Source organism: Erythrolamprus reginae, chromosome 5 (assembly GCF_031021105.1).
Source record: "Erythrolamprus reginae isolate rEryReg1 chromosome 5, rEryReg1.hap1, whole genome shotgun sequence".
In the NCBI taxonomy this organism is placed as follows: Eukaryota; Metazoa; Chordata; class Lepidosauria; order Squamata; family Dipsadidae; genus Erythrolamprus; species Erythrolamprus reginae.
Window position 1 is genome coordinate 30,408,561 of NC_091954.1, and position 9,193 is coordinate 30,417,753.

Genomic DNA, 9,193 nt, shown 5'->3' on the forward strand with positions numbered 1-9,193 from the left:
GCTGCTTCCCCTCCCCCCGATAATTTCCTCAATGTCTATTTTTCTGATTCCTCTACTTAGACCTATATTCAAGCATATTATATTGTATTCATTTTCATTCTAAATATCAGATTTTCTTAAGGAGTTACCTTCCATTGCTGTAACTAAGTCCATTCATTTGGTTGCTAATCATCCTGTTTTTCCTGCTTTCCCCCCTCATGCAGTGTCAAAAAATATTTAATTTGAGCCTGTCTAAGTAATGTCTAACTGCAGGGAATAAAATTATACAGTAGATGATAAAGAACTCTGCTTCCAGGTTGAAAGTGAAACTGAAAGTAACCGTCTAAGGCAGGGTGTCTCCAACCTTGGCAACAGAATTCTGGGAGTTGAAGTCCACAAGTCTTAAAGTTGGCAAGGTTGGAGACTCCTGGTCTAAAGATTTCTTATCACTTTAATAATGAATCGGAACTCTTCATTCAAATATGTCCTTCTCTGGCTAACTGCCAATCTGGGGCCACTTACTCTCTCATAACCCTCCAATGGAAGTGCTGAGAGACCACAGAGCATGCTAACCAATGGAGTCCAAAACTGATCCTATGGGTGGAGCTTCCATGCCCCTCTGAATTAATGGGATAAAGAGTCTCTCAGTGTTAGAGGCAGGGTTTGTGTTAGGAAAAGAAGAGGCCAGTGGGTAGCAGCAGCAGCAATTCAGAAGCGAACAAAGGGTAAAAGGCACTCGGATCCCTGGAGTTCTTTGCTCAGTGGGAGGGTTGGTTCTTTGCTCAGTGGGAGGGCAGGTAATGTGAGTTCAGGCTCATCGGACTCTGTCAGGAGTGGAGGGGAATCCCCTCCACAGAGCCTTGGGCTCCTGCAGATTCTCTTTCAGGTGTCTTGTGCTGCAGTTGAAAATGCTGCGTGGCATGTGATTATCATGTGCGTGGCTGCACGGCCGCACACCTTAGAGGGGAACTGTGGTCTAGACCAGTGCTTATTAAATATTGCTCTTTTTTTGTCAATGCCATAATTTTTATAGTCCTGCTTTCTTGCTGTATGTTATCATTCTTTGCATAACTATGCAATACACACCACACTTTCAAACTGTATTTTGCCTCGGGTACTATAACAAAACAATTCAATAGGCTTGCTGGTTTCAAGTTCTAAACTAACTCTTGGGAAATTCTCAGGCAGCAACTTGGATATTATTGGCAAGCAAGTAATTGGTCTATAGTTGTATCTTTCTCTTTCACTTTTGTTACTAAAAAAGTTCTACCAAGTTATCTCTTCTTCAACTTTTCCCATTTGTAACATTTCAATAAATTAATGAAAAGGCTAAATAAACTTTCATAGGCAGTTTCTTAAGACTAAATCCATGTATTCCATTTTCTCTTATTATATTCTAGTTCTATATTGCTTGCTTGCTTGCTTTTTCACTTTTGAATGTTAAGACGTATTGTTGATTTTGACTGAGCCAATGTTCTTCTCAAATCTTTTATCAATCTTGCATCTTTGTGGGTTATCTTTTGGGTTATCCAAGTTATTAATCCCAAATGTTAGTGTTTCATCTTTATCAGAGTAACCATCTACATTTGTTCCAGTCCTAACCAATCCTTTATCAAAGAAATGCTGAATTCCTTAAAATTGATTTATTCTACCTTTCTATTCTAGCCTTTCTTTGAAACAGCCATGACTCATTCTTCTAATTCTTTAGAGGCTTCTTTAATTGTCTTAGTGCCAATATGATATCTTTTCTGTAAACTTTTCTTGATCTTATTATTTTTCCATTTTCTTCCTTTCAAATTCTTCAGATTGCTGATATCAGTTTGTAATGTATTGTTTTCTCTTTCCAATTGAATTTTCCATTTTGGTGATTGATTTTGTTGCTTTTGTTTTATACCACTGCATCCCAACTGGGTTGTTATAATCGCTCCTATGCTATAAATTTGCTGATTGTTTTTTGCACATGTGTTTGTCTCAGTAATTCCTATTGCCAAATTTGTAACTTTCAGAAGTCTACCCAACTTTTTTTTAGTGGTGGAGGCTATGGATACTGCCTACAAAGGACTATGTCAATTGTCCTTCCTTGGTTCTGGGGGGAAAGAAATTAACCCCCTCAGAACAGGTTTGCAATTTTGGTGTCCTCCTAGACTCGCAGCTAAGACTAGATCAACACCTGACAGCTATGATCTCTGTGGGGGCCCCGACCCTCTGGAACCAGCTCCCCCCTGAGATTAGGATTGCCCCCACACTCCCTGCCTTTCGTAAACTCCTTAAGACCCACCTTTGCCGTCAGGCATGGGGGAACTAAAACACCTCCCCCTTGCCCATGTTGTTTTGTTGATTGATTGACTGTGTGCCTGTTTTTTATATACTGTATACTGTTTTTATGAGATTATTAATTTAAATTGCAACTAGATGGGTGGGCATTGGATTTGGTATTATGTACTGTACTGGTTTTTTTAAAAATTATTGTTGTGAGCCGCCCCGAGTTTGCGGAGAGGGGTGGCATATAAATCCAATAAACCTATAACCTATGATCTTTACACAGGTTTGACTAGTGCACCAATTGTGATCCTACTGTGATCAAGAGGTTCTTCTCATAGTCACTCATGCCTTGATCACCTCACGGCTGGACTATTGCAATGCACTCTACATGTGGATACTCCTGAAAAGTGTTTGGAGACTACAGTTGGTCCAAAATGCTGCTGCGGGAGCTGTTTTGGTTGCCCCTAGATACACCCTCACTACATCAAATCTTTGTGAGCTGCACTGAATTCCTATCAGTCTCCGGTTACAATTCAAAATGTTGGTTATTACCTTTAAAGCCCTACGTGGCTCAGGGTCAGAGTACCTCTGAGACTGCCTTCTACCACATATCTCCCAGCGACTTGTAAGAGCCTACAGGGTTGGCCTTCTTTGGGCCCCATCAACTAAACAATGTTGGCTGCTGGGTCCGCGGGGGAGAGCCTTCTCTGTGGTGGCCCCAACTCTCTGGAATCAACTACCTCCTGAGATCTGCACTATACCCACCAGATTGGCCTTCTAGAAAGCTGTAAAGACCTGTTTTTTCTAACAGGCATGGGACCATTTATCTCGGAGCATGATTAGCGAGGTCAGCCCATGAAAGTATAGATGACTGTAATTATTTTAAATTGAAATGTTTTTATATTGATCTATACCTATTTTTGTTGTGAGCTGCCCTAAGTCCCTAAGAATATAGGGGGCATAGAAATGTCAGTAAGTAAACTAACTAACTAACTAACTAACTAACTAACTAACTAACTAACTAACTAACTAACAAACTAACAATTCTTTGCTTTAATTTTTTCATATACTTCCCTTACCACTTTTGTTCCATTGTCAAAGAATGGGTTGCCACTTTGATTTCCTCAATATTTTTGTTTTTCATAATTGCCATTATCTATCTGGAAGTCCCTGAAAACATAGTTATGTCATCATGAGCACATCAAAGAACTTTTATTATCTACTATTGTGGTTGAACAGGTTTTAATTAATCTTTAGTTTTAATATTCATTTTTTATATGAATATAAAAATCTCCTCTTTAAATTAGTGTCTATGTAGTTTCTCAACTCTCCCAATTCTTTTGGTGACATTGCATACATCCTAGGTTTTGGGAGAGTTGCCTCTGGTTCAAATTCTATCACACAGTCTGTAGGTCTTTGAGGGGGCAGTTCATTGCAATCTTCCTCACTGAAAACTCTTCCCAAGTCTCTGTATTCCAAGGGCACCTTCAGGAGATCTGGAAGTTTACCTTCCTTCATTGCAACCGCTGCTAAGGACCCATCTGGCTCCTCCCAGGAAGGAGGTTTTCCCCTGTCAGTCTCTAGAAAAGGGTTAGAGCCCAAGGGGATGTAAAGCTTACGATGCCCACCCATCCATTTGTCCATCCAGGTCAGGCCCAATATAATTGGTTCCGACATCTTGGGGGTGACTATGAATCTCAAGAGTTCAGGGTGCTGGCCTATCCGCAGCTCCACTAACTCAGTCAGGAGTGTAGCAGGAGCTCCACCCACTAGAGAGCCATCCACCTGCTGGAACCGGATGGGTTTCGCTAAAGGCGTGGTCTGGATTTTTAACTTCTCCACTAAGGTTTTGCTAATAAGGCATCTTGTGTCACGCTGTGTATTGCCAGCCCCAGAGACATTCAGAAACATTCAGTAATAAAATAGTTAACTGTGTGTATGTTAATTAGCTCCACCCATGATGATGTAAAATCCTGTTTGGACAGCCAGCATCACTTCCTTTCTTCTTTGGAAGAATCTCCATCTTCTCTCTAGTCAACAATGTAAGACGCATAGAAATTGCCTGGGATCAGGCATTAGCTATTTTCTTTGTTTTACTTAATAAAAGTAACTTCGTTTGAAAGCTGTTTCTGTAACTTAATCCGTGGCCTCCAGATTTATTTATTTATTTATTTATTTATTTATTTATTTGTTTGTTTGTTTGTTTGTTTGTTTGTTTGTTTGTTTGTTTGTTTGTTTGTTTGTTTGTTTGTTTGTTTGTTTGTTTACTTACTTACTTACTTACTTACTTACTTACTTACCTATCTATCTATCTATCTATCTATCTATCTATCTATCTATCTATCTATCTATCTATCTATCTATCTATCCATCCATCCATTTATTTATTTATTTATTTATTTATTTATTTATAGAGTTGAAAGGGACCGTTAGGTCATCGAGTCCAACCCACTGCCTGAGCAGGAAACCCTACAGCACCCCAGCCAAATGGAAGTCCAATCTCTTCTTGAAGGTGTCCAGAGTTGGGGAGTTCACCACCTCCCCTGGCAGGCAGTTCCATTGGTTAATCGCTCTGACCGTCAGGAAGTTCTTCCTTATTTCCAGGTTGAATCTCTCCTTGGTCAGCTTCCAACCATTGTTCCTCGTCCGGCCCTCTGGTGCCCTGGGGAATAAAGAGACCCCCTCCTCACTGTGGCAACCCCTCAAGTATCTGTAAACTGCTATCATGTCCCCTCTAGACCTTCTTTTTTCTAGGCTGTCCATACCCAGTTCTCTCAATCTCTCTTCGTAAGTCTTGGTTTCGAGTCCCCTAATCATTTTGGTTGCTCTTTTTTGCACCTTCTCCAGAGTTTCGATGTCTTTTTTGTAGTGAGGTGACCAAAATTGGATGCAGTACTCCAGGTGGGGTCTGACCAGGGCATAGTAGAGTGGTATTAGTACTTCCCTGGTCTTGGAGCGTATTCCTCTGTTGATGCAGCTTAGGATTGAGTTGGCTTTTTTGGCTGCTGCTGCACATTGCTGACTCATGTTTAGTTGATTGTCCACCAAGACTCCAAGATCTTTTTCGCAGTCACTACTGCTGAGTGGGGTATCTCCCATTTGATTCATTATAGCTCACGCGGGCTGTAATTTATCTATAAAATCTGACATCTTGATCACCCTGTATCTATCAGAGCCCGTATTTCTTCCTCTTCCCCTGTGGTAATTGCTTTAACCTTTGTTTTAATGATGAACAGATGGATGGGCTCACTCACCATTGGATCGTCCTCTCTACCAGGCTCCTCATTCCAACCAGGGCCAGTTCCTGAAGGAATAGGGTTTTCACCTTTAGCAAATAAAATATGGACCAAACAGTTCTCTGTCCACCTTTCAGGCTATAGGCAAAATTCTTCACAGGCTTTCCTGCCTGTTTCAATTGGAAAATTCTACTTTCAGCTTTTAAATGTCTTTTTGGCTCATAAGCCCTCTCCTTATGCAATTTAGGAAGCAGTCTGCCATTTGCAATCAGAGGAGCAGGAGAAGGGGGTCCAAGCAGATTTTGAAATTCCCCCACAAAGGAATCCCTTTGATATGCATTCGGCTGGTCTCTATCTTGCAATTCACTTAGGGAGTCACCGGTGGGGGTGGGAGGGAAATCTACATTATTCATTTTTGCCATGTAGAGAAGCAACTTCAGGGGGTCATGGGGATCTTCAGAAACCCATGATCATCTAAGCCACCCCCATTCAGGAAGATAGATTGTTTCTGGCTTGTTCATTACAGCCCCAAGCCTGTTCCTCCCCTCTTTACCTTTGCAAAGTTGAACGCTGTCTGGCTCCTACTGCAGAGGGGTGGTGGTGTAGGAAATTCCAAGCCCTTCCACCTTCAAATTCTTGTTAACTCCCTCTGTTCCATTCTTCTGATTGGGGAGAGTTGGAATTGAAATGTTAGCAAACCAAATAGTCATGAGGACCAATCATATGCAGGATTCCTGATTCCTTCCTGTGTTTGTTACTATGGCATCTGGAGAATAGAATGTGTGGTGGCATATCTATCTCTCTCACTCCCAAACTATGTCAGGCCCACCTTGGACTTCACATAATGACTTAATACATCTATTACTACTTCAAAACAACCCAAATTATATTCATAAAAATAAAAGAAGAAAAAATCTATTTTTTAAAAAATAATATTTATTGGTTATATACAAATATATACAAAGAAACAATACAAAACAGTGTTGACAAGACAAGGTGTTCATATCATAAGCATCTGATCATTGTTTCCAATAAGGTTGAACGAACCACATTTAACAATAACATTGAACATAAGACAACCCCTTCCCCACCCCACCCCGCTGCCAGTCTGTAGCTATATTTATTTTTTATTTTCCCAGCTATTCAGTCAGCGGAATCGTATTTCTTAAAGTTTGCTTAATCGTTGGTCTAAAGCTTCCTTTTCTAAATAATGTGTTTAGTATTATGATTGTTATAGTTCTAATTTATTTCTATCCTAAAAAGAAAAAAAGAAAAAAAAGGGTATCAGCGAGCAAGCAAATAAATCGTCATATTTTGTTCTTCTCCTTCTCTCCCCCGTTCTTGATCTTTTTATAATTTGTTTTATTGTATTTTGTTTCCCTTCCCTTCTTTAGCTCTCTCCCTTTCATTGATCCAGTTATAGAACTTGTCCCATGTGGTTGTATTTTTTGTTTCCTTGTTGTCTTTCAGTTTTTGTGTTAAGGAGTCATACTCGGCGCAATCGAATACTTTTTTAATCATTTCTCTGTCTGATGGTACCTCTTCCCTTTTCCAGTTTTGAGCTATTGATATTCTGCTTGCTGTTATAATGTGTTGGATTATATAGTAATCTGTTTTCTTTATTTTTGTGTCTATTATTCCTAATAAGAAGGTCTCTGGTTTGAATGAGAGATTAATGTCCGTAATTTCGAATATCCAGGACCTTATTTTGCTCCATAATTTTTTTATTTTTGGACAGCTTCACCAGATATGGAAGAAGGTTCCAGAGGGATTTGAACATCTCCAACAGTTTGGTCTGGTTTTGGGAAAAATCTGTGCTAGTCTTGATGGCGACATGTGCCACCTATAAAACATTTTTATGATGTTTTCTTTGTATGATACTGATTTAGTGATTTTGTAGTTCTTATTCCAGATTGTCTCCCATTGGTTTATATGAATATTGTAGCCAAAGTTCTTTGCCCAGCTGGTCATTGGGTTTTTTGATATTTCAGTTTCCATTTCATAATTTATTAAGTAGCTGTATATTCTTGTAATAAAATTTTTTTCCCTTCCTAATATTAATTTATCAAGGGGTGTGTCCTGTGCCAGTATTCCTTCGTTTTTAGTGTCTTTTTGCCATTTGGAAAATATTAGCCTGTATGGCCACCAGTCCAAAATTATGTTCTGTTCTGCTAACTCTTCCTTTGTTTTTATATTTCCTTCTGTATTTAATAAGTGGTTGTAGGTTATCATGTTTTTTAATTCTGTAATGTTCGGGTGGGTAAGGGCTTCCAGACTGGAATACCATCTAGGTATTTTTATATAATGATCTTTTTTTAATTTGAGCCATGTTGTTATTAAGACATCTCTGATCATGTGATTTTTGAAATAGGTCGGAATCTTTTGGTGCTGGTTCCATAACATATTATGCCAACCAGAGAGCATGTCATGGCCTTCTAGTGCCAGTAATCTCTCTGCTTTAAGCTCTATTCAGTCTTTGATCCATAGTAAATTAGATGCTAAATGATATATCTTAAAGTCTGGTAATCCCAAACCTCTTTGTTTGGTTCTATCTTGTAGCCATTTTAATCTTATCCTGGGCCTTTTGTTGTTCCATATGAATTTGGAAGTAATTTTATTCAATCTATTGAAGAAATGATTATTTAGTTTTGTTGGGATTGTTTGGAAGAGGTACAAGAATTTCGGCAGTATTGACATTTTGATTGTCGCTATTCTGCCTAGTAGTGAAATTTGCAGCTTATCCCAATCTTTTAATTGTTTCTCCGTTGTCTTTAATAATCTTTCATAATTATTTTCTTTAATGGTGCTACATTTTTTTGTGAGTAAAATCCCCAAGTATTTGACTATTTTAACTATTTTAATTTCCAAAATTTCTTCCAAATTATTTTCTTGCTCCTTTGTCATATTTTTGGTTATAATTTTAGTTTTTTGAGTGTTTATTTTTAAACCTGCCACCTTGCCGAAATCCTCCACCTCTTTCATAATGTATTTCCCCGATTCCAGTGGGTTTTCTAATATTAAGACTAAGTCATCAGCATAAGCCTGTAATTTGAACTCTTGCCCTTTGGTTTTCAATCCTCTTATTTTAGAGTTGGCTCTAATCTATCTTAACATGGTTTCTGTAACAAGGATATATAATAGCGGGGATAATGGGCAGCCTTGACGAACCCCTTTTTCAATCTGAAGTCTGTCGGTTAAATCCCCATTAATTGCGATTCTTGTGTGTTGTTTGTAGTAAACTGTCTCGATCATTTTAATAAATTTGGGGCCAAATTTCATATGCTTTATTAATTCTATCATAAATCCCCAATTTAGATTGTCAAAGGCTTTTTGGGCGTCTAGGAAGATGAGAGCCAATTGTTTATCTGAATGTTTTTCATAGAATTCTAGAACGTCTAATATTATCCTCGTGTTATTTCTAATGTGTCTACCGGGTAGAAAGCCATTTTGATCCGAATGTATCTTGTTATTTAAAACTGTTTTTAGTCTGTTTGCCATTATGCTCATGAAAATTTTGTAGTCCACATTTAGCAGAGAGATGGGTCTATAATTTTGAATTCTATGCTTCTCTTCTTCGTTCTTAGGGATTAAACTCGTAATTGCCTCCGTCCAAGAGTTAGGCATTAAGCCTTTTTCTAGGACTTCGTTATAAAGTGTTAGTAGGAGGTCTCCTAAATCAGTGGAAAATTCTTTGTAGAATTCACCAATGATACCAT